The 27,044-nt window shown below is 37.0% G+C and overlaps 1 pseudogene; it reads right to left on the reverse strand.

Annotated features, from left to right (window-relative positions):
• Positions 1-10,785: 10,785 nt before the first annotated feature.
• Positions 10,786-10,885, reverse strand: LOC122099514 (annotated as a pseudogene).
• Positions 10,886-27,044: the final 16,159 nt, after the last annotated feature.

Consider the following 27,044-nt stretch of genomic DNA (forward strand, 5'->3'; position numbering starts at 1 on the left):
AGCATTATTTACCATAGCTAAGATATGGAACCAACCCAGATGCCCCTCAGTAGATGAATGGATAAAGAAAATGTGGTATATATACACAATGGAATTCTATGCCTCCATCAGAAAGAATGACATTGCCCCATTTGTTAGGAAATGGAAAAACTTGGAAAAAATTATATTAAGTGAAGTAAGCCAGGCCCAAAGAAACATAGGTCCCATGGTTTCCCTTATTTGCAATATCTAGCATATGTATGAGTCAAGCGGAAAAGGTCAGATAATGTGATGTTAGGAAAACGAACCCTTAAATATGTATTTTAATGTTTTTTTTCATGCATGTGTTTCTAACGCATTTATAAGATTATTTCTTTGTTGCTTTGTATGTCCCTCCCCCACAGTGTAACCCCCGCTTTCACTATATTTGATGTCAGTATAACTTGTGGAGGAGATGGGGATAAACAAGTCATTTAAGGATTCAGGTGGACCTGTTGCAACAATGAGAAGTACAAAATGTCATGTCAAAAACGAGCTTTACAATGTCGTTGTGGGGGGGGAGGGGGGAATGATTGGGTGGGGGGGGAGGGGGAGGCTGGGAAGGGAGGTGAAGGGTAAACAAAGGAGGAGGCTGCAATGCTTGTTAAGAAATATACGCATTATCCTGCCCATGTAATTGTAACCCCTCTGTACAGTATGTTCTCAAATAAAATTAAATTAAATTTAAAAAAAAGATATTTAGGTGATGATTAGGAATTAAGAATAATGGTAGGTAATATATTGGGACTGGACTTTTATTCTAATGATCATATAAAATTATTCTTGCTTGGTATATGAATTATAATAAGTGATAAACAATTTAAATGAGTTCCAATGCAAAGGATTATCAATTCTTTTGTAATTTCAAAACAACAAATCTATTCAAAGGCTAGTTTGCTCTAAGACTATATTTGTTTTCTAAAATTAATTTAGGAATGAGTTAAGATTTAGATAACACTGCACAGCAGAGGAGAGTGAGAGGGGATAGAATGATGACCCACATAGGAGATGTATATCATTGGTACTGTGTTTCAAAAAACAGAAACACTTCAGAGAAGAGAAAGATGAATATAAGGTGTCCCGAACCAAGTTTCATTTTAATCCACCTAATAGTTTTGACTGAGAGTCAGAGAACATGGAAAAAATAGAAAATAAAGTAGAAAATAAAGCATTGTGTAAACCTGTTACAGTGTAAAGAAATTGTAACAGGAATATGATAATTAATTTCCAAAGAAATAAAAGAAAGAATAGGTAAACTCTAAAGGGAAAAAGAATGAAGAGAGGAAAGAAGCAAAATAAAACCTTTATCAATAACAAACACAAATAAAGATGATATTAAACCAAAGAACAGATTGTACTAAGTTTTGGGATCTTAATGTATTTACATATTTTGGTTGTTGGTAATTGTGGGGATTTCAACTTGGAGTATTGCTCTTGCTAGGCTGGCATCATATCAGTGGTTAATTTTAGAATAGCGGTTCCCTTTCCATAAGAACATGCACCTAAGTTGCACACCAATTTGTATAGCTGCCTATCTTGGCTGGCCTGGATTTTGCAGTCCTTCCAATCTTAGCCTCTAGATAGTGCAGGATGGTGGATAATGATCCAGTGCACCCAGTTATAGGTTGAGAAGGAAGTCCACTAAACTTTTGGCTTGGGTTCTGTTCTCAAGCCTCCTAAGTAGTTAAGAGTAGAGATGGGAGCCCCTGGTGCCCAGCAGTAACAGTATTTTTAAAGCAACTAAACATATATATGAGTTAGGCTTGTGATTATCTCAGGTAAAGAATAAAAGAGCAGTGAAGCACAAAGGACAGTCAGAATTTTAACTAGCTACTCAGAGGCTGAATCAGCTTAGCTAGGTACTCAAGAGGCTGAGATCTGAAGACCACTGTTCAAAGCCAGTCCAATCGTGAAAATACATGTGATTATCTCCAAAAAATCAGAAGTGGAGCAGTGGCTCGGGTGGTAGACCACTATCCTTGGGCACAGAAGCTTAGGGATGGTGCCTAGGCACTATCAAGGTTCAGGAATGATGAATACATTCATGAGCACCTGCACACATGCGCGTGAACACACAAACACACCAATGCGACCTTCTTTATTTTTTTTACCATGTTGTACCCTATTGCCATGTATTAGCTCACAAATTAACAAAATCAGCTAAGCAGCTATTTACATGTAACTGATCATGTTTCTCTAAAGTCCATTCTCTTTTTGCAAGCCTGATTTTATTTGACACAAAAGTAAATTATTCAGGAGGGCAATTCATCTCCCTCAACTCTGTAGTATTATATGATTGTTTAGGTTCTTCCTAGCTATATGATTTTGTGAAATCCTGCATCAAACAACGTATTTCTTTCACGAGAAAGGAAGCCTCTGTCAAACAATTAATAATAAGTTTTTGTCCTCCTGACAAGCATCTGTAGTTTTATTATCATCATATATTTCATGATCTGTCTGTGTATTCCAAAGACTGCTGTGAAAATAAAAAGACCCTTCTCAGCACTTAGCATTCATATAACATTCATAGGTATGAAGGTGTTTAAATATTACTGAAATTGCTTTGGAATAAATAATGTTCACATTGATTATCTGGAGAAAGAAGAATTGGTTTCTCAGCACTTAGGTAAGAACGTGAGTGAAAGAAACAAAAGGAAAGTTTGGAACAACTAAAAACATACATTCAAAAATTTATTCAGTACTTAAAAACCTGCAGGAAATGCAAAGATTTTTTAAAAAATCAGCTATGATAAGCTTTTGAGAATCCTGACTACATGGTTGCCTACTGTTGTGAAGACAGTGGTTAAAGCCCAGAATCGACAGAAAAATCTGTACATAATGCCATGCACCTGTTATTCCAAGTTATTCTAAATTCCAGGAAGAATAACATACAGTGGACTGAGCCTAAGATCATACACAAGGAGGAAGCCAGATTCTATCTGAAAAATAATCAGGGTAATTTAGGGCTGGGGGCATGACAAAGTGGTAAGAACACCCATTTAGGAGACACAAGACACTCAATGCAAACTCTATTATGGGTATTGAAGAAAAAAGCTATGACTTTAAATAATTGGAATGATTGTAAGATTTGAGTATTTCAGTGGAGAAAAAAACCATGAGAGAGATAGAGTGAACCCATGTTGTGATCTTTTCTACTTAAGCTATAATGTTGTGTGGTACTCCAGACATAACAGAGTTATCTTGCAAATGAGCATGGATGTGCATTTGGGTGATGGAAATATTCTACTTACACAGGTATAAATTAGATTTTTTGGCTAGATTGTAGTTCTTGAACTAAGAGCCTGTGTGATGTCCCTGAGCTTTTTCTCTCAAGGCTACCACTCTACTACTTTGAGCCACAGTTCCAATTTGATTTTCTGTTCATTGTTTGGAGATAGGAGGCTCATGGACTTTCTTGCCCAAGAAGGCTTCAAACCATGATCATCAGATCTCATCCTCCTGAGTAACCAGAATTCCAGGCATAAGCTGTCTATTTTTTAAATAATTTAGTAAATCATACAGTTACAGAAATTATAAATTATCATTACAACCAGTGTAATAGATGTGTGTATGTATATATCAATGCATACAATTAGAAGTATTTTTATCATATCTTTGTATCTACAGTAGATTTATGAAAAATCAACCTTTGTTGTAAAATAAAATGAAAACAAAAGTTATTAAGGAGGAAAACAAAGGGAATTGTCACGTTTCTTGTTGTTGAATGGAGTATGAATTGCGAGAATCAGTGTGGAAAAACCATCTTAATTTAAAAAAATGGATAATGGGTATTGATTGCAATCTATCTATTTGCCCATGTTGTGCACCCTCACACATGAGTGTCAAAATCAAACCACAATTTTTGCTTTTGTATTTAATGCATCTGTTATAAATTAGGGGATTGATGAAGTAATCAAATAAAGATTAAAATAATAGTAAATGAGGCTATAAGTTAGAGCTGAAAATGTTTTTAAATATTATAATAGCTAATTAAATTGATTTTTTTTTTACTTTTACTCAATTGTCATGTCCCTCATTCCCACATTAGAAAAGGACATAGAAGGTTCTCACTAAATTATGTGTACAATCATAAAAAAATGTATTGAAAGACTATGGGCACAGTGTGGTTTTAGCTTATTGAGACATGTAGGGGGTAGTGTTTTATTGAGGACTTGCAAAATCTTGTGATGGAGATGAAAGGAGGGATGTGCTTATTCTGGAAAATTGGCTAGAGGATTGCTCCCAGAAAAATAGTGACAAATTCTTCCAAAATATACAGTAAAACCACTTTCACGACCATGTTCACTGCTGCACTACTTACCGTAGCCAAACTATGAAAACAGCCCAGATGCCTTATGTTGGAGTGATGGTTGGAGAAAGTGGGGGCACATATACACAATTGGATTGCACCCATCCATTATGAAGACTGTTATATAATTTGCAAAGAAATAGATAGATCTAAAAATATGTTAAGTAAACTAAGTCAGAGCCAGACACACAAAGGACACATGTTCTGTCTCATATTTGGAACATAGGACTTTATGCAAGTTTACACAACAGTATTTACCAAAGCATGCTGTTTGCAGAAGAGTATTTAAAAGGTGTAATTTCTTATAAAATTGAACTTTTATTCCAAAAAAATGAATACTAAGAAACTATCATTTGGAAGATATGAGCGGAAGTCAAAGGGAAGGAATAAACAGAGTTATGGATGAAGAGAGGGAAGGTATAATATTCAATGCAGAAACTAGAAGAAATGAAAGTGGGGTGAGGTTTAGAAGGGTGTGGGAAAGTTATGTAAAGATCCATTGTACTTATAAACTGATTTGTTGAATGGAAATTCCTTCTTACAACTATTTAATAAAAATATAATTAAAAACAATGGAGATGGGGCTGGGAAGGTGGCTCAGTGGAAGAGAGCTTGTCTTGCATGTCTGAGGCCCTGGGTTTGATTCCTCAGCACCACATAAACAAAAAGTAAAAAGCCGAAAGTGGCGCTGTGGTTCAACTGGTAGAGATCTAGCCTTGAGCTGAAGAGCTGAGGTACAGCGCCCAGGCCCAATGTTCAGGCCCCGCGACCGGACCCCCCCCTCAAAAAAAACCCCAAAAAAAACAATGGAGACATCTGAATCTTAAACTGTGTTCTCTTAAACCATGAGTCAAAATAATAGTTTCCTTCTCAGAAATTTTCTTTGCAGTTTTTTCCCTCAAAATGACAGAAAAGTGACCATCGAAATGAATGTTAATACATCACATTGCATATCCTAAAGAGACACAATATAAAAATCACGGTAAAAATGTTAGAATTCATCACATGACAAAATAACAGGTAGAAAGGATCAAATGCTGATTGTTTTTCCAAGTAAGTTACCTATGTTATCTAATTTAATCCTCACAATAATCCCATAAAGTAGAACTACTTCCATTTCTAATTCTCAGATGATGATATTGAAGTCTTCAGAGTTGGAATTACTAATACAACATTGCACAAATGTTAAATCTTAGCCTGCAGCCCATTCCCACCTTCATTGTAATTTATGACTAAAATACCAGAACTTAGTCCACTATTTCTAGGAAAATTTCTCAGAATTATTGTTCACACTCTAATAATATTTCACTTTATCTTTGTTAGAAAATACGAAACTAAGCAGGATGCTGGTGGCTCCACCTGTATCCCTAGCTACTCAGGAGGCTGAGATCTGAGGAATGCCATTCAAAGCCAGCCCAGGCAGGAAAGTCCGAGAGATTCTTATCTATAATAAACCTCTAGTAAACCAGAAGTGGCACTGTAGCTCAAGTGGTACAGTGCTCCACTTGAGTGGAAAAGCGCAGGGACAGTACCCAAGCGCCACGACCAACCAAAAAAAAAAGGGAAATAGGTAACTGTAATATGAAAACTCCAAGTTCATAATCAATTTATACCTCCCTGGTGAAAGGAACTGCTAAACTATAACGTTCTTGATTCTAGAAATCATATTCTGTCCCATGACAACACTGCATTGCCTGGGGATCCTCATCTCTGTTTAACACAGTCATACTGAAAGAATAACCTCCCCAATTCCTGCTGGAAACAGACTTCAGGTCTTATAGACCAATCATTTCCACATTGTAGCTCACCTAAGTTGTTTACTATTAGAGGTATTTTGATTGTTTTTTGTACCAAACATTTTGAGAGAAACGTATTACTTTAAAATGCTATTAAAGCAAGACTGATATAAAAATCACCTTTGACCCCAGATAAATATTTTACCTTTCATATACCCTAAAATGCAGTCTTACCTATCATTAATGTTAGGAACGAGAGGTTAAAAATCATAGATACCAAGACCTAAGCATGAAATAAAGACTCTCCGACTTGTGAATACAATTGGTTTAAAAAGACATCAAAACTACTGCATATGTTTTGTCAAAATTTCTTGTGATACTGAAGATTCAATCATAAAATATTAACACTTGAAAATAACTCATTTTCTTGGGAGTAGGACACACAACACAAGATTAATCCTAATCATTTTCAAATACCTTTATTTTTCTACAAATTCACTCTTATAATTATCAAGATTATAAAACTAACTGAAGTACAGAGCCACAAAGGAAATAATTTAACTTCATCACCTACATTCAAAAACTCTTACTACAAAGCAAATACTAATAATTAGCTTACCAAATTCACTTATATCCTTTTATTCTATTTCATTTACTTTCATAAAAACTTGGTTTTCATGAAATGATGCATAAAAAGCCGATATACCCACTTACATCTTCAGATCTTAACAATATTTATTTCAGAAATGTCTATAGCTCTATAGTCAATGAACTGAAATAATACTAAAATATTCAAAGGCTTTTCAGAAATTGCAAGACTCGCTTTGGGTTGTTATTTATATTAGAAAAGATATTCGAAAAGCCTTATTTGTTAAAGTTGTGATAGTTACTCCCACAAAAGAGCCATTAGTGAAGATCCCATTGCATGTACAAAACAAGTTCAAATGCATCCACAATCTGAAGGTGACACACGCTTTTTGTTTATTTGTTTTTGAAAGGTATATCTAACAAGCATATCCACAATACTGATTTTCAGTGAATATGATGGGATATTCAAACCTAATAAATACATGGTTGATTATCTGAGTGAGAATAGGTATGATATTACAAAGAAAGTTATTTTCAACAGAAATCCAGAGTTTATCCACTTTGTGTTTCCCAGGAATAACCAGAGAGTAATACCTGTTTGGTCAAGTCAGTCAAACTCACTCCATGAGTATATCTTAAAAGTATAACCAATTTAAGAGGTCAAATTCATATTTTGTACTGACAGTCATCTTACAGCAATAACTTACTACCTAATCATAGCTGTATGTTCTTACCTAACACATAATAAGAGCTGAAAGTGGTCTCTTTTATCTAACTTAATATTGTATATGAGTTGATTATGATGATGTTATTATTTGACAAATAAAATATACAGAAGGGTGTATCCACAGAAATGACCTGAAAGAACACTGATGAATAAAAACATTGCAACACAGTTAGCTCTTTGCAGCCTCACCTTGTCCACATTGGCAAGCAGCATTGCAAAAGTACACGCACACATATACACTTACACACATGTGTGCACAGGTACACACATATACTTGCATGCTAAATTCAGGGTTTAGTACAAAAAAGAACAAATAAAATATTAGTGATTAGGACAAACGTTAATTTGCCTTATTACAAAATAATACACAATCCAGTCACCATGGGTGTTACATTTTACTTGCCTCACCACATGTGACCACTTAATTTATTTTAATTAATTCATTCATTTGTTTGGTGCTAATACTAGGCTTGAACTCAGGGCCTGGCTCTGTCCCAGAATTTGTTGTTTTTTTGTTTTAGTTTTCTCAAGCTTAGAATTTTACTGCTTGTCCCACAGCTCCATTTCTAGCTTTTTCTGGTTACTTTCAAATCAGAATCTAATGGACTTTTTTTTTGCTTGGTCTGGTTTCAAACCGCAATCCTCAGATTTCATCTTTCTGATTAGCTAGGATAAACACATGAGCCACCAGTGTGGCTTCTAGTTTTTCCTCTATAGCTATCTAATGCACATACTTAGATAGTAATTTAAAACTTAGAGTATTGAAGCAAGTTGTACAGTGATGATATTGTCCTGTCAGAAATTTTAGCTAGTAAATTTCTTCTTAAAATCATAAACAAAAATAACATGATATAATATAAGAGAACTCAGAATTGAACATATGACTTTTAAGAGCTTTCTAGTAGATCCATTGTTTGTTACCCAATATTAGAAAAAAAACTGTATAATGCAGTAGCAAAATAGAAGTCTTTTGTAGGAATACTTAATTACCTTGTTTTTAAAGACACTTGTTTTCATCTAAAAAGGTAGGCCTGTCTATTGTGTTCATGTGATTTTGATGATTGAAGGTGCTTAATGAGAAGTCAAAGTGTATTGTCAATCCTTTGCTATCAATTAAATCTCATCTTTTTTCTTGGAACATATAATGATTAAAGCAATAGTTCAGGGATTAATCCTTGATACCATTTTCCACAAAGTTTTGTCCCAGATACAATCGGCCTGCCTTCTCTAGCTGCTTTCCTAGCCTGGACCTATTCCTTCACTCTACAGGAAAAGTGTGATTCAACTGATTTCAGGCAGACCTTTTACTAGAATTATCAGGGATTTAGATTCTTCTCTGTAATTTGGTCAAAGCTATGTCTCTTTATGAAGGCTATTAAATTTATGTACTAATTTCAATAAATACATAAATTCTATTTCCATCTCTTTTAAAAAATAAAATTGCTTGCTCTATAAATTGATCAGAGGCATGGATTTTGTGGCTAGCTAGGTCATCGCACATCTGTCTCTCTCTTCCTCTCTCCCTTTCATGGTTCTCATAAATAATATGACTGCTCCATAATTATCCTAATTTATTTTGCTTTTATATTTTTGGTTGCATCATTTCACTTTCTGTTCTGCCATTTTCCAAATCATTTACATAGAAGGCACTATTTCATATTTTCTCATTCCTAGAATAAGCTGCACATGAAGACACCACTGGTTCTCATTTTCAGTCTGTACCTTTGAATATGGAGGAAAACATTTCCTCTGTTCTCTATCAATTCCATACTCTCCAGTTAGAATAATTTCGAATAGTAAAATTGGAAAAAGAGAAAAAAAATCATGGTGAAATAAAAGATGTAGAAAATTCACTGGATTTTTCTGACCAGTTCAAACAACGTGAACTATTGGGGAATACATGTGCACTTCATTCAAAATGGTACTCAATGCCTCTGGTTAGGCAATTCTGATGAAGACAATGAAAAAGTGAGGAATGGTATCATTTGAAAAAAAATGGAGAAGTATTCAAGCAAATATTTGTTTGGGCTGCTGAAAATAATCAGCTTACTACAGCGCAGAGACTACTTTCCAAAAAGGCCACTCATGTGAATACTAGGGATGAAGATGAGTATACCTCTCTTCATCGGGAGGCCTACAATGGACACTTAGACATCGTCCATGAGTTGGTGGCTCAAGGCAGATATTCATGCAATTACTGTGAATGGCTGGACACCCCTGCACAATGCTTATATGTGGAATAATACCAGAGTGGCTTCTTTCTTAGTTCATCATGATGCAGCTACCAATGCCCAAACTAAAGTCCTCTTGACCCTCTTGCATCTTGCTGCTTGGAATAGAAATAGCAGATGTGCTGGATCTCCTTCTATTGAAGCATTATATCAAAGCCGGTCTAAAGAACCACTTGGAAGAAACTGCATTTAATATTGCCAAAAAGGTTAATATGTATAACTACCTCTTTGAAGTTGTGGAAGGCTGTAAAAATTGTTCTCCAAAGTCATAATGGTTTGGTTAAGTTTCTTAAATTTCAAAAATGCCAATCCATCTTTGTGTTTGTACAAAATAGTTTCACAATACAGAGCAACGGCAATATCTTACTTTAAAAATTCATGGATTCCATGGTATCCTTCAAGTGAATTGCCTGACTTTGATGTCAAAATGCATTCAAGAGTTGTTTGTATACATCTATAATGATTTCTGCAGGGTTTGTGATATTTTAAATGAGAAATCATTTTAAATTATCTGTTGAAATGAGTAGGACAGAAACTAAAAATATTTCTGGTGCTTGTATGAAAAAATTATTTTTTAAAATAATCTGTATTTTGTTTGTATAATGTCCATAATCTATTTAATTCTCCCCTAGATGTAATACTTTGAATTCTACATTGTTTATTATATATATAGGTTCATTAATAAATGTGTTATTTCAGATAGCATTCCATATAGAAACAGTTTAAGATTCCTTTTTTTCCTAGGTCCTTATAGTATTTTATTTCTTTGGGATAAAATGACAATGTTATCTAATTTCAGAAGTTTTGTAAAGATTATGCTATGTAAAGGCCTTTCTAAGGTCAGGATTTAATGCACTGATGTCAAACTAATTTTCAGTTCAATGAATTACATGTATTGTTACATTTGTATTTTTTAATTTTTTTTATTGTGAAAATACTGTACAGAGGGGTTACAATTCCATGGACAAGATAATAAGTACATTTCTTATCAAGCACTGCAGCCTCCTCCTTTGTTTACCCTTCCCATCCATTCCCATCCTTCCCCCGCCCCCCACTCAATCCTCGCTGCTCCTCCGCCCCACACCAAAGTTGTCAAGTTCATTTTTCGACATAACGACTTGTATTTTTGTAATCAATTTTTAATAACTGTTTTTCATTTCTTGCATCTGAAGAATGAAAAATATGGAATACTTCACAAATTTTCATATCATCCTTGTGCAAGTGCAATGATAATTTCTATAATGTTGTAATTTGGGTAAACGTGCTGCTGAAGCATGTAGTATCCTGTAAATTTAAGTAGTTTAATGATGTAATCTTTATACAGGCATATATCCTTGGTTGACTGTTTGTAACTAGGAAACCTAATTGTTCCTAAAAATGCTATTGATCTTACTTCTCTAAAATTCTGTGTATATTGGAAAAACCTTATATTGTTTGGTGGATTGCTCACATTTGCAATTTTTTTGTCAATGACTATTTTAAGTCTTTTTCATCTTAAATTTGATCATACTTTGAAGGCTTTATAGATAGGTCCAAAGGTGATGGCTTTTCAAGTATTTATTTATAAACTCAGTTAGCTTTGTGCAGCTAATGGATTCAATGTAAGCCTTAGAGCTACTTCTAAACTTCTGCAGCTTAAAAATTCATAAATGAGATCTTACTGGCACAAATGTCTACCTGACCCTTTACTCTTCTTCCATGTAGCAACAGACCAACCAGAATATCTTACCCTGACAGCATAGATTTTCTTATTGGAACAAAACTAATCTTAGATAAAAGGGATCGTAGAGAGATAAACAGTTAAGACAGAATCGTTTAGACTAGAAGGTATTTTATCAAAATATAATTGTTTTTTATACCTAACATTTCAAAAGTAGCTAAAGCCAAGAAGGTGAAAAAATTTTTCACATGCATGATTACCTAATGTCCTGGCCAGTCTACCATCTAACTAGGCAGGAATTTACACTACTGCCTTTCTTTCACCAAATATTTTTATAGTTACAAGAGAAGTCTATATCTTTCTCCCCGATAATAGGCCTTAAATTAGTAATGTTTTAATCACAGTGTTTCCTCTTGTCTCTAGGCTGTAAATCAACAAATGGTAAAGCTTTAGGTCCAATTCTACCAAACACTGAGGTAGAAATAATGGAATAATACTTTAAAACACAGTTGCCTTTGATACCCTAACCACAGCAGAACATTGCAAAACATGTGCTTTTTTCTTATATTATATATAGTTATATATTTTATATTTATACGTGCTGATATTTTATTTCACACAGTGAAACGTACTAGAATTAATTGATAATTTGACAAATAAATAGATATTTATTACAATAAATAGATTGGAATATAAATAATAAGGTTTAGAATGTACATTAGAATATAAAAAGTATCAAAGCAATGCCTTCGGTATAAACTTGTGATATGTTCTAAGTGTTCTTGATCTTCTGAATTCACACTGTAAAAAAAAATTGTTGTTTTCCTCTAATCTATAAAGGATTTTACTCTGGTGCTCTGTTTAATGTTTTAACTCACTAGTTCAAAAATGTTTTCTCCATATTTCTGAAGCATTCCTACTGATTATACCCAAATTTTGCTGATATGATATCTAAAAGGTATCATTCTTCCGCAGGACCCACAGGTCCTAGGATCCCAGGTCCCAGTTATCCGCTTCATCAGATAACAAGAGCAAATTTCTCACCTAGCCTCATGAAACATGTCAAAAGAAAGTAATTGAAAATCCATCTCAATTCCTTATGACACTGGAATTAGCAGTAAGCAATTGTGAAATGCAATGCAACTTAAAATGAAAGATGAAATCACAAAATCTGAGAGAAAGTACAGTAATTCAAACTTTCAGTTTACAAATGACCAGCCCATATGAGTGACCAGGATCACAAATGTCACAAAATTATTTTTAATACCCCTCTTATAATGATTACTGAAAGATTTCAGTCCAGAATAAGTAGTACAAAAAAACAGTTCCTAGAACGATAGATCCATAATAGGTCTACCAAGGCTAGGTAAACTTGACTTACAGGTCAAATATAATTCACAAACACATTAATTGAGAAGATCTTTAATGCTTCAAAATACTGGTACTTCAGTAAAACTTGGTTCTGTAGAATAAAAATGTTATCATTCTCAAACCAATGAGGGGCAAGTCCAGCTAGAATACTCAATGTACACATGTGATAAAGGAAGTGGTAAATCTGAAATAAATCTTGGAGAAGGGGTTGGTTGAGAATGATAGAAGGAGTCACTCTGATCCAGGAGCTTTGAACAATTAGATGAGCATATTTATTGTAATTCACTTGCACAACCTTTTGAAATTAAATTAAAAAATACAACAAAAAAGCACACAAAATCACAAACAAACAGCAATCTCTAGAGATGATGAATATGACCTCTCAAAATTTTAAATAGTTAATGAATGGTAGTCTTGGGAAAAGCAAACAACGCTGTTCAAAGAGGGCAGTTTGGGGTATCAGAGAATTTTGAACAGATTTAAATAGATTGTCTAAGGTTATGAATCACCTACATCTGCTGCAAATATTTTCTTCTGTGAATTCTCTTTGTCTGCAATGGATACTCCAGTCCTCAGTCACACTTGATAGCTTGTGAAGATAGAATGGAAGAAACAAGATCAAGAACCCATTACTCCACTAGAGACAGAAGAGTCCTTTATGTATTCTCTCCTCTCTCCTCACTACTCTTTCTTCATACTTTTAAGTCAAGGGATTTTGAATTATATCTTTCATTCTTTGTTCTGGCAAAGTAATTAGACAAACTAATTTACTAAATATTATTTGCCTTTTTTTCTGCCATGCTCTTTATTGTCCAAGAGAGCCTATTAAACTTCACCCCTGCATTTGGTTGCCATGAAAACCCAATGTCTATATTAATGAGGACAAACTCTAATGTAAAACTTTGTCTCCAAAAAACCGTTCCAAGAAGCTGTCATCACAGATATTTGGCTATATTTTTTTTTCTTTTACCTTGAAAGTCTTCTTGTCTCTAAAGTGCCACAAAAATAAGTACTCCACTACTTTTTGGTTCAATCACTTCTAACCTCAAAGGTATATTTTGCTAACAAGATACTTAGAGGAAACCAAAGTATACTCCACTTTTATGTTCTCTCTTAAGACTCTCCTTAGATACCATATCATGATCAGTGAAGTTATTCTTTGCAAAATTATTTCAATAGATTATTTTTTTCTTGGTCTTGCATTTGCTCAGCAAGATGTACGGAAAAGAATAGAGTTAAATGATTCATACCTTGGGTGACAGTGTCTGTTACAAAGGACAATGCTTCTATGTCCTCATTCTATATCCTCCTCTTAGCTCTTGCCTGATTTCCAATTAAGCACAGCTTCTTGGCTTCAAGTCCAGTGAAGCTGAAAGACTATAAGATCTCCTCAGCAAACCGCCCCGCTACACCTTCATGGTTTATCTTTTAAACCTTTTTTAAGTTGCCTCATTTGGACGTAGAATTTATTTTCCTGTCTTCATTCAATCTGTTCTGTATTGTAGTGAGCCAAATAGGCTCTGTAAAATCACTTTAGGTAGCAAAATTATTAAGACAATCTATATCAAAAATTTTGGCCTCCCTCCACTGCTGAAGTCAATGCTTAGATAGGGCTTCTAAGAACATTGTTTTCTTGCCCTTTCAATTTTCTCAATTCTTTTATGATCCCAAACTTTTTGGCATATGTAATAAGAGAAGTCTTCACTACCTCATGTTAATAAGGATATTATTTTTTGTGAGCTACTTCGAAATGTGTAATCATTGGAGTATCCAATCAGATTTTTTTCTGTGTTTCAGTGCTTCACGTGCAAAGACATTGTGGAAAGTGTTACAAACAGAAAAGTGTGAACCCAATACCTTCTTTCATTTTGGAGGGCAATTTCTCCCTAAATATTTTGACCCAAATTATCTTTTTCAAAGAATAATTTGTTAATTAAAGGTCAATTAACAAATTTTGATGTCTTAGTTTTTTTTTTTTAAGAAATTTGAATTTCACACAGTGAGAGTATATTTCCTTGGTAAGGACAATTCTCAAGGGAACCTACAGGATTTACAGTAAGGTTTCTGAAGTTTGTATGTTTAGTGTGACAATGAGCTATCTTTACCCACATTTCTCCCTCTCAACTAAGTCTCCATAGCATTCTTTGCATGAAAGTCTATTTTGCCCAGGCAATTTTCTTAATAGTCTAAGTTGTTAAAAAGTTTGAACAATTAAATTATACCTGTCATAATTTTTAAACTCTTTTGAAATTCCTTTATAAGAATCACGTTTTCCCAATCCTAATTCAACCTTTACCATCAAAAACAGTAATATGTTGTTTATATGATAAAGTGTCCATTCAGCTATTATTTGCCAGTGGCTTTATATGTATATATGAACATAGAAGCTGATGCTGAGCAAAATGAACTCCAAGATATGGAAACAGAGATTTTTTTTACAGTTGTTTTTAATGTACTATGTGATTTCTATTTTCTTTGGGTTTTTTCCCCTATGGTTTGTCCCCGACTGTATTTGATTTTGGTACCCTGTGTATTGTGTATACATTTACTTGATTAGGGAAGTGAAGAGGAACAACAAAATGGCGAGATAAAGGACAAAGGGCAAGCCAATGCAATAGCAATACTCACAAGACAATATGTTGGAAATGTACATTACAACTTGTGAGGAGTATTGAGGTGAAAGAAAACTGAGAAAAATAAAAGAGGGGGTACCAAGTTTGAAAAGTAATGTATTCACTACCTCACAATTACTGTAACCCCATTGTACATCAATTTGACAATAATATTAAATTAAAACATAAGCTGCATAAAATATAATTTCACTGTATTGTTATAGTAAATATTATTCATTTTATGTCGTAACTTTTTTAAAATCAATACTATTTGGCATCTAATTTGAATTGATTACTCTTTTTTTTATCAGAGAGTCATCAACTTGACTGTTATCCAACTAGACAATATTTTCACAATAAACTTGCCAATATTTTGAGAAAAGAATAAATTTAGTACTTTCTCATACTAAGACCGAAAACAGTTTAATTCTATGGAAACCCATAACTTTTAAAAGTAAATAAGTTGTTAAGAGGACAGAATATATGTGTTCCTCAAAATTCCTATGACTAATAGCTACTCATTTTCAAATTCTGAACATTCCATACGTGAGAGATTCAAAACAGTACCTGTTTGCATGTTATCTAATTTTGCAATACATGCAGTTTCCAATGGAGTGTTACAGATTGAGAATTCAACAGAAAAATAGCACATTCTGGTAGATGATAAAATTATGAAGCATCTGTAATTAATTCTTCAAGAGTAAGCAAATTTTATCATAGTAAGCTATTATTTCTATGATCATCAATCCCAAGATTTATGTCATAAAGTCATTCTATTCCAGTAGTTTCCAACTTGTGAAGTCCACTTTAAAATTCCCTTAATTCACATCATGAATAGCTTATCTCTATTGTGAAAAAATACTACACCTCTGATAATGTGATGCTCTCCTTTTTCTGGAAAGAATACTACAATAAACTGGGTTGCATCATTTTTCCCCTAGTGAGATTCTTGAGATCAGAACACTTGCAAATGTTATTTATATTTATACTTTTTTAAACTATCACAGATATTCAGGATGCTAAGGTCGTAAGATTGTGGTTCAAATCTCCAATAAACTCAGAAAAAGACAGACACAAGTGGCACTGAGATTGAAGTGGTAGCGCATGAGCCTTGAAAATAAACAGGCTCAGAGACAGTTTCCAGACCCAGATTTCAAGCCCTAGGACAAACCAATAAAACAAAAACAAACCCCAAATGTAGCATTTTTCTCGTTGTATACAGAGGCACGTAATTAAGGACATTGCTTCCTGTGTTACATATAGGTAGAAGAAAGAAGATGTCACACAATTATTCTCTTCATACAATGTCATACAAAACCCTCGAAATTGCAATTTTTCTATATTTATAAATAAATATTGATTTGTTGGCAATTCTGTCTAGATTATTTACATTATCATTTACATTTACATTATTATTATCAATTATTTATTAACTAAGATCTAATTATAACTCTCTTGAAAGTATATTATAGGCAATTAGAATGCCAGAATCATTTGTGAATTTGTCAATTAAACCCTCTACTTAAAAAGAATTTGTAGTATCCTATAAAATATGAAATTACAAACAAAACTAAAATAACAAAACTAAAATATTTATGTTAACTCTATATTCTAATTTAGCAAGATCTACAAAGTCCTGCATTAGATGAACTTTGCTATTTCTCTAGGCTTAAGATTTTGTAATCCTTCCTCATTTCTTTGGAATCCAACAGAATGATGCTTACTTACTTTTTTTTTTTTTTTTACAAATTTTGTGTGGGAATCATGAGCCATTTTGAATCTAGGAATGTTCCGTAATGAAGAGAGCACTTAAAACACAACTGAAGATTATATACGAGTTGCATTTCAATAGGAAACTTGACTTCTCAAAACATAATGAAAAAATTAGCCCAAACTTGCAACTGTGTATTCCTTTCTTGTTGTTTGGTTTGTTTTATTAGACAAAATTATACTACCTGGTCCAGGGAAGGTATCACTATTTCATTCCACTCTCTAATCTCCTGCCTTAGTCTGAGTGCTAGAATTCCAGGCTTGTATCACATTGCCCTGCCATGGTTTGTTGGTTTATTTAATCTAGACATAGACTAGCAATTCTGAACTTCTCCAATGATATTATCTACTAGACTGACTGCTCATAGTGTTTATGTACTATTTTCAAAGATCTTCTAACATTTGACACAGGATATGATCATTTTCAGATGCACCTCTTGGGATCTCTGATTCATTCGATCCCTTTAATATTAGTTACTTGACTCTCTTACTATCTCTCGTCCCTACCTATGTAATAGTCTCAAACTTTTTGAAAAAAGTTCACTTGTGTACTTTCTAATATTAAAATTTATCTCTTAATTCTTACTCAGAACATATTTTCTATTGCTTTTTTATGTATTCTAAGAGTTGTTTCATTTGTGTATTTGAGTGTGCACATGTAAGTGCCTCTGTGTGTATGTGTATGTCTGTATGTGTGTATGCAAAAGCCTCAAGCTCTTATTCATCAATCTTGCTCATGACTGGTGTTCCATCACCTTAGATATTCTTCCAATCCAGGTTTTGGCTGGTAGTGTGGCAAAGACTGTTCTGCCCAGGATGCATGCTAACTGAATTTCCCAGACTCCTTTACATTCTTAGGTTTTATTTCTGCAGAAGTATCAACTTTTAAACTACAAACATTTTTGTGAGTGAAAAGTCTAAGCTGTAGCCCAGATTTTTAACTCAAAAATTCATATAAAGTTAGATGAACATACATTGCATATGCTGAGTGCCCACTATTAGAAATGTGATCTTAAGTCGGGTGGTGGAGAGATCTGAGGATTGAGGTTATAATCCAGCCCAGGTAGGAAAGTCCCAGAGACTCTTTTCTCCAAATAACTACAAGAAAACTGGAAGTGGCACTGTGGCTCAAGTGGTAGAGCTGTAGCCTTGAGCTGAATAGCAGAGGGACAACGCCCAGGCCCAGAGTTCAAGCGCCAAGCCCAACAACAACAAAATGCAAGTAAAGGAAAGAAAAAGAAATGTGATCTTAGCCACTAGTTCATTGCTAGTATAATCCCTGCTCTCTCAAGATGGACTTTGTATTCCAGTTAAGTCCATGCCCTTATATCTGACTTGCATTGGAACCAGAATTATTCTTCCATTCTACTTTTTAAAAATTTGTTCGATTAGCAAGCGTGATTTAGAAAGGGAAAGGCCTCATACTTCATGTTCCACCTAGGAACACTCCCATAAATCTACATACTGGACTTGGCTTTATTGTTTTCTATGTTGTCTTATTTCTAGTTTTCTATATTGTATTGAACCCTTATACTTAAACACAGAACTTCTCTTTCTCCTATTATTGCAAATGTTTCTCTTACTATTAACTCATGTGCAGTAGGGAAATAATGCACAGCACATACACTCACAAAAATAAGGATCTGAGGACCTTCTTCCCATTTAAAATTTGGCTTAATTTGCAGAGCAATTATGAATTTTGAACTAAATGTACTCATGGATAACGTATTCATAAGCAATATAAATTTTATATTTTCTGTTTACTAAGTTGTCTCTGAAACACCTGTTACCTTATGTCCAAAAGTGTCCTTGTGTTGTTTCAATGAAGCCAGAAAACATTCATTAGACCTCACGAAGCACCAAAGATTGTTACTGGACTTTGTGGAAACTGATCCTAGGAGAGGAATTGAACATAGAGGAATGATAAAGTTCAAATTAACTTGAGCTTTCCTTTTCACTGTACAAGAAAAGAATCCCAAGCTTGAAGGAAACTCTGTCCCTTACTTTTTCCAGTGTGTTTTATTCATATAAACTTGTCTGTAAACTTCTAGTTGAGAGTATTACAAAAGATAATAATGTGCCATGTGAAGGCCAGCATAGAATAAAAGGAATTAATGTTGTTGTTTTTTAGTTAGTTTTCAGTTTTTATTTTTTTGACAATTGTGGCGCCTTACCTCTGGGCCTGGGCGCTCTCCCTCAGCTCTTCAGCTCAAGGATAGTGCTCTACCACTTGAACCACAGCACCATTTCTGAGTTTTTCTGTTTATGTGGTACTGAGAAATCAGGGCCTCATGCATGCAAGGCAAGCACTCTACCACTGAACCACATTACCGGCCCCTAATAACATTGTTTTAAAATTATTCTACTGCAAAGAAACAAAGACATGGAGGTTTAAAAGTGTCATATGGATGAATATTTCACCCCTGAGATGATTCTCTTTTTGCAGGAGTCAGTTATCAATTCCTTTATTCTGGTCCTGAGTTCTCCATAGCAATAAGGATTCCAAAAAAGCAGGATCCTGTGAATATGATCAGCACAAGCAGCCGCTTCTCACACCAGGAGAGTCCCAAAGAAATATCTGGGGGTTGTATTTGTGTGCTTGTTTGTTTAGTTTGTCCTCGTTCTGGGGCTTGAACCCAGAGGCTGGACCCTGTCCCTGAACAGTTGTCTTTCTTGCCCACTTATCCTCAAAGCTAGTTCTCTACTGCTTGAGCCAAAACTCTATTTTAGGCTTTTTTAGTGTTTATTTACAGATAAGATTTTGACAGACTTTCCTGCCTGGATTGACTTTGAACTAAGATAGTAAGAAAGCCAAATGATATCAACAATATGGGCTTCTCTTTTGAAAAAAGAAATATTAAATGAAGTTTATTATAAAGCTAATATTTGACAATTTTTAAAAGAAGAGAATATACCCAGCTAAGAAGCCATAACTTAACTCAGCAAAAGTAGGTGCACTGAACCATTTTGGAATTATTTTTTATGCTTGGAAAGATTACTATTGACAGTGTCATTCCTTTTTGGGAAACTGAAAGTCATATTTGCACTTTTTTGTTGGTCCTGGTGTTTGCCCTCTGATTCTGGGCACTGTCCCTCACCTCTTCATCTCAAGTTGAGCACTCTACCACTTTAGCTACAGCACCACTTCTGGGTTTCCTGTGATTAATTGAAGATAAGGGTCTCATGGACTTTCCTGACAAGGCTTGCTTTGAACCACAATCCTCTAGTCTCATCCTTCTGAGTAGCTAGGATTACAGGCTTGAGCTACCAGCACCTGGCTCATATTTGCATTTATGTGTACTTAATGACACTATGTAGACAAAGAATGGAAATTTGAACCAAATGATGACATTGCAGCTTTTAAGAAAAATTGGGGTAGCAATAAATATGCCCTCATTTTTCCATGTTGTTATATTAATGACTCATGAGCTATAGGACTCTTATATTAGCATCCTCTTCCATCTGTGCAGTTGTTATTTGGTATTAGGCAATTTTCATAGAGTAATATAGAAAGACTGAGATTTTTAGAAAACAAAGGAGATCAGGTATGAAAGAACAGCATAGAAGGAGATACATTTATCACACAGATATTAAGAACTAGCCAAGGAGATTTAGAATGTTAAAGTCAATGAGGAATGAGCCTAGTTAATAACTAGTTCTTCAATAACCAAAAATATTTCCCAAGAACAGTTTCTGGTATACGTTAGTTACTATCATTTATTCCTTCCATCTGGAGTTATTCCTTCTCTTCTATCACAACTGTTAATTAGCCTGTGACTTTTTGGTGCCATGACTGACCAAAAAGATTTCCAAATCTCATTTAGACTAGCCTTCTCTGTGATTATCAGTGACCACTCAAAAGCTTGGAATCTTTGAATTTCTAGAATTCATCTTCACTTGACATCTAAGTACATTCCTGGCATTAACTGCAGTGATGTAATGAACAAAAATTTTTTTTCAACACGGTATCCTAATATAGGCAAAATGCATGAATTAGGGACTATTGTCAGGTATCAGTATGGAAGGAGCAATTATATATTCCAAGTATGTGTTCTTTATTTTGCATTTACTGTTTTGTTTTTGACAGTACAGGGGGCTTAAACTCAGTGCTAGGGAATTATTCCTGAGCTTTTTTTCCCCCTCAAGGCTACCACTCTACCACTTGGGGCACAGCACCACTTTCAGTGTTTTTCTGTGAGGAATTGAATGCAGGGGTTCATGCATGCTAGGCAATCACCACACCATGAAGTCACATTCTCAGAGCCCTAAATGACTTTCTTAAGATGTCATTACATTTTCATTCCATAACTATATATCATAATTTTGACCAGGTGCTAGAAAATAACATACAAAACAATACTAAGTCTAGTAAGGCTGGATGGACAATGAATAACCGTCATGGTCTAGCAAGGACACAGAGGGGCTTACTTCATGTAGTTGGTTCAACAGGCTGAGCAAGACAGCTCCTAACCCACAGCCTACCTCCAGAATGAGAGGGGCACCTTGGATTCCAGCCACATGGGGACGCTGGGCCACCTCCTCCAGCATGCATTAAAACAGTTCCTGTCAGAGAGAGAGAAAGAAATTCAGAATTACACTTAAACCGGGTGCCCATGGCTCAGACCTTTAATCCTAACTACACAGGAGGATGAGATATGAGGATCATGGTTCACAACCAGCCTGGGCAGGAATGTCTGTGAGACTCTTATGTCCAAAGAAGCACCAAAAAACTAGAAGCAGCACTGTGGCTTAAGTAGTAGAGTGCTAGCCTTGACCTGAGGAGCTCGGGGACAGCACCCTGGACCAGAGTTCAAGCCCCACGACTGACAAGAATTGGACTTCTCACCACAAGAAGTGGACTGAATAGCACCCATTGTCCTAGGGAGCATGGCAGAGAAGTCAGGCCAAGCTTCCTGTGAACTGGAGGCCATGAGTATATCACCTGGCTTCTCCTTGCCTCAGTATCCCCAGCTGCAAAACTGAACACAGTGAAGGATCCCCTTCCTCATGGGGATAAGGTCAGGATGAAAGAGAGCCATGTTTTGTTTCATAATCCCTCACCTGTTCCACGATTAATATCAAGCCCCACCTGAGCCTTTTCCAGGTATCTCCCTTTCATTTGCTCACAGAATTGCCAAGAACCATATCTGATGGCTGCTCCCTCTGTGCCCTGTGACAGAGATCCCTCTGTATAAATCCCTTGTATCCTCACAACTGTCCCAAGAGGAGACTGAGGTCCAATGGTTGAGGCCTAACCCAGGGCTTAGCCTGTGGTCAAGAACTGACTGCCATGAACTAAGAGTTTGAGGTAATCCATCTAAACCGATGACTGAACATGGTGCTACATGTTTACTATCCCAACTACAGAGGACCAGGCCTGGGAGCTTGCCTGTTACAGATAGGAGGATCATGATCTAGCCTAGTCTGACCATATATTTAGTCTCTATCTTGGAATGCCCAAGACAGAAAGGCTTGGCTCACATGGTGGAAGGCCTGACTGGCAAGCCTAAGGCCTTGAGTTCAAACCCTAATATACAAAAAAGAATCCGAGGCGCGGTGCCAGAGGCTCATGTCTATAATCCTAGCTACTCAGGAGTCTGAGATCTGAAGATCACAGGTCAAGATTTAAAATAAGGTTGGCCTCATCCATCAGACATCATGGTGAGAAGACCCGGAGTCTGACCTATGCTGGTGCACTCCATACTCGCAGGGTGCACATCTTTACTAAGTGCTGGCCACACACTCTTTCCCCCTGGGAAACTATCCCCTGTGGGACGCACCCCTAGGTCCTCCCAAGCTCCCACTGCCACCAACCAGGCCTAAGGGAGTAGACAGCTCCATGGCACACAAATCACTTGGTCTTGTCATTTAATTGTGACGAGTCCCCTTCAAGCACCTTACCCTTCCAGGCCCCTAGACCTCAGCCGTGAAGCCCATGCACCCCCCACAAAGATAGCTGGAAAAGTTACCAAAGGGTCCGACCATCTTTGTTGCAACCCACTTCTACACACACACAAATCCACACTGGTGACAGAAGACTCATCCATGCAGCACCTGAAATTTGCCAATTGATCACTCACTTGAACACTGTCAGGATGTACAAGTAGAAAGATAATCTCTCTCTCTCTTTCCCTCTCTCTTTCCCTCTCTCTCTGTCTCTCTCTCTCTCTAATGCACACACATACACACACACACAACACACACACACACACACACACACACACACATGCCTCAGATCAGTGCCTCTGTTGGTTCCTCATCTGAGACAATATACAAGGTGGAGCATGGAGGTTCCCTTCGAGAACCAGGGGCTCCCACCCAAGTGGAGCAGCACTCAAATGATGCAGCACCACCCTGCCTCTCCTTTTCTCCAGGGCCAGGTCCTTCCCCTTGGGAACAACGAGCCTTGACTCCATATTCACCAAAACCTAGGCCAGGATGCTGGGTGAAGGAGTCCTGAGACAGGTGTCTCCTCAGAGCCTGGGAAAGGAAACTAGCAGAGGGTCATGGTGACCTCAGAGGGGTGTCTGACCAGGGGTGAGTGCAGTGTTGGGGAAATGGATGGAGTCCTAAGGCTACATACATCGACATACTCCTTACTTCTAGCCTACATGCTTCAGGGCTAATTGGATTCTTGGGGAGGACGAGGAGAACAAATGGACCAAGAGCACCAGCACATGCTGGCAGAGCTTGAAAAGTGATGACCCTGGGAGAACTTTTGACAGCTGAGGGGTAGGGAAACAGGCTGGGTGTATGTGTGTGGGGGACCTGGGGGGGTTGGGGGTATTCCTTCCAGATTTTTACCTTCTGCTTTGACCCCCAGCGCCCTTCACCTCCCTCTGGGCGTTTCTGGGACCCTTTTCAGGTGAAAGGATGACCAAGCACAGAGGACAAGGGCTCACACAGCTAGGGGGGGGGGGTCTATCTTCTGCATCCAAAAACCCCCATGCCCAGAAAAAAGGAAAAGACCAGAGAAAGCAGGTGTGGAGGTGCTGCTCCCCACCTTTGACTAAAGCCACAAAGTTCCCACTAGGGAGATAAAGGGTGCAGATGCATGGCTCTCTGGCTCCCACTGCTCCAGGCCAGGGACGATGTGGTGCCCCCTCTTCATCCATCACTGCATCTGCCCTTTTCCTGGGTCAATGGCCGCTGGGATGGGGGTGGGTTCCCCGGGTTGACACCCATCCTCTATCCTTGGGGCGCATTAGTGACAGAGCCCTGGCTGGACTGTGGGGTGTGAGGGAGGTGCAAGTCCGGGAACTGGGGGGGGGGTTTGCCAGGTACAGGTGTCACAGGGTGCAGGTCCACTGGGCAGTCACTCACCTGTGCTCCTGGGAGAAGTTGTTGGTGGATGCTCCTGGTGGGGTGAGCAGCAATGGAGGGGGCATTGCAGACACTCAGGTCCAGAGCAGAGGACCAGGGGCCAAGGTCAGGGCTGCAAGCCTGCCAGCAGCTTACTACCACCTGAGGTTTGAAATGCGGAGCCTTGGAGGAAGCAGGGGAGGGGGCTGGGAAGCGGAGGGCACATCAATTTCCTACTCCAAAGTAGCGTCAAGTCTCTTGCTCACTACTCAGCCATGTCTACCTTCTTCAAATGCTGGTAGTGGTGACAACAAACCAAGGGAATGCCTGGGGTACAGGGCAGCATGGAATGTGAGCGTGGCCACCATTCTTTTATTCCATTGGTCAGAAAGAAACATGAAAGAATGGGGGTGTGGCCAGAATCCTGTGATGCAGGCAGCATGGGCAGAGTCAAGAGGACAGCAACTCCCCCAGCCACTTTCCCAGGGAACTATGTCCAATTCATTGGGGATAAGAGGGTGACCTGCGTTAGCCAGATGGCTGCACAGATTCTTGTGTATGTCTATTTGTTGCCAGTCCCAAACCTTGAACTCAGGATCTGAGCATAGTCCATGAGCTGCTTTTGCTCAAGGCTAGCCCTCTACCACAAGAGCAACACGGCTCTACTTCTGGCTTAGTTGGCACTGAAGTGGGACAGGGGTCTCAAGGACTTTCCTACTTAGGATGACTTTGATCCTCCCATTACAGCCTTGTAAGTAACAAGGAGGATTGCTGTGAGCCACTGGTGCCTGCCTCATCATTGGTCTTGCTGATGTTCTTGGACATACTGGTGAGTTCCCTATCCTCGGGTTTAAGTGGTTGGAGCTGGAGCCCACAGTTCTAGTACTGATCCTGCTACCTCCAAATGGCAAGAGATCCTAAGAAATTCATTCCTATCCATATGATTACCAAAGGAATGTGATTAATGTCATGAATGAACGAGCAGTTGTTGAATGAAAAAATTATATTATAAAATTATATACAATTATATTATAGGACATTGATTGATTTTAATTAATACTTTAGTAAGCATTTAAACTATCACATTCATTAAATGGAGGCATAATGAAATACCTAAGAATTGGACCTCACATACTATAAAGGTGCCATTTTTTTCTGCCAAGACTGGGATTGGAACTCATGGTCTGGGTAACTCTGTTGCACTGTGAGAGAAGTGAAAGATTTCCTCCTTGAAGTAAAGAAATTTAAGTCTATTCCTTAGGCCTGAAGTTGATCCCCACTACTAGAAAACATCCTACTCATATAAAATTTACATATATGATTTATATTTATATACATACGTTGACTCCATATTGCATTCAGTGGAGTTATTCATTTTATTTTTTGTTTTAGTCATGTATTGACCTGAACTCATGTCCTACAAGGCCAAATTCATGAATGGGTGAGTGTCAACACGCCATCCTGGGGCAGTTCCTAGGACCTGAGATCGAGCCCCAGGTGTTGACAAAATAAGAACATATTGACACACAGATGGCAGTATACTAATAAATACATATCTTTATAGCATGCCAGAGATATCTGTCCATTATTCACTTATATAGACTACATTTGTACCAATTCTTGGATATTTATTATGCCTCCATGTAATTATTGTTATTGTTTTCATCCTTAAACTATTAGTGAAATCAATCAGTGTCTTGAAGTTATTGTGTTCGTGTAATAGTATTCTTTTAATGCTTCATAATATTAAATACAATCAATCAGCCTCCACAAATCATGCTGTATAATTTTATAGAAGCATTATTTACAATCAACTCATTCAACCGTGGCATTGATAACATTCCATTGTTATTCCTATGGATGAGAACTAATCTCTTAGTATCTCCTGTCATTGGTTGTGTCAGGACAGGGATTAGAAATCAGGGCCTACATTGCCACGTGGGCCTATGGCTTCCTCGGTATTCTGACAGCCTTCAGCAATGCAAAGTGAAGTACCCTTTGCAACAGTGTCATTCAGACCCAGGAGGGTCACCGTGCAAAGGAAGAAAACATAAAAAGCTATCTCACAGCATTTTTCTGTGCATTTTTCCCTGCAAGGCCTGGGGGTTTAAGATTCCAGGAGCAGCTGTGGATCCAGTGGCTCCATCCCAGCCTTGAGTGATCAAAGCTGAGGCCGAGTTGCCACGACCTGAGTTCAAGTGCCGTGCTGAGCATAAAATAAAATAAAATGAAAAATAAAAAATAAATTACCTCCCTGGCTTGCAACTCGTGCTGTTTATTCTTCCCGGTTTTGGATTTGAACTCAGGGTCTGGGTACAACTGCAGCACTGTGGATGAAGGGGAATCTTAACATACTTGAAGATAAGAAAGTCAGGCCTGTTCATTAGGCCCGAATTCAAGCCCCAGCCCTGGAAAACATACTATTTATATACATTGTAAAGATAGGATTTATACTTACCTATAGATATTCAGTCCATACATGTTTGGTGTGGTTGTTCTTTGTAATTTTTATTCTTTTATTTACCATTGATTTTATTTACTACAATGACACTCACTCCGTTTATTACATTGATGATATGCTATCACATAACATCTAGAATTGTAGGCATGTTCTCCATCATGCTTAACACCCAGGACTCTCAGAGAAAAGGAAAATAATTTTCACACTCACTTTCTTACTTCATGATCCACTTGTTGGTAGTCCTGGAATCTGTCTCAGG

The sequence above is a fragment of the Dipodomys spectabilis genome, unplaced genomic scaffold (genome assembly GCF_019054845.1).
Source record: "Dipodomys spectabilis isolate Male_0828 unplaced genomic scaffold, ASM1905484v1 ptg000516l, whole genome shotgun sequence".
Taxonomy (NCBI): Eukaryota; Metazoa; Chordata; class Mammalia; order Rodentia; family Heteromyidae; genus Dipodomys; species Dipodomys spectabilis.